Source organism: Corvus brachyrhynchos, unplaced genomic scaffold (genome assembly GCF_000691975.1).
Source record: "Corvus brachyrhynchos isolate BGI_N302 unplaced genomic scaffold, ASM69197v1 scaffold122, whole genome shotgun sequence".
Taxonomy (NCBI): domain Eukaryota; kingdom Metazoa; phylum Chordata; class Aves; order Passeriformes; family Corvidae; genus Corvus; species Corvus brachyrhynchos.
In genome coordinates, this window is record NW_008236778.1 from 604,869 (window position 1) to 605,182 (window position 314).

The following is a 314-nucleotide window of genomic DNA, read 5'->3' on the forward strand; positions in this document are numbered from 1 at the left end:
CCCGGGCGGCGGCGCCAAAGGCCAGGAGGGACAGGGGCCAGGCAGCCCCTGGTCCCCCGTGGCCCCCCAGGAGCCCGGCCAGCTGCGCAGGGCTAGCACTGGCCAGGGCGGGCTGCCAGGCTGGGGGCAGCTGTGCCCACAGATCCTCGGTGAAGAAATCCTGCGGGGAGCGGGGTCAGTGTGGGGAACAGAGCCCGGGGGGGCACAGCCCGGGGGGCACAGCCCGGGGACAGCTTTGGGACACTCACGATGACGAAGGCGTCGAGCAGGGGCCGGTAGAGCGTCAGGAGGCGGATGATGTCAGCGGCTCGACG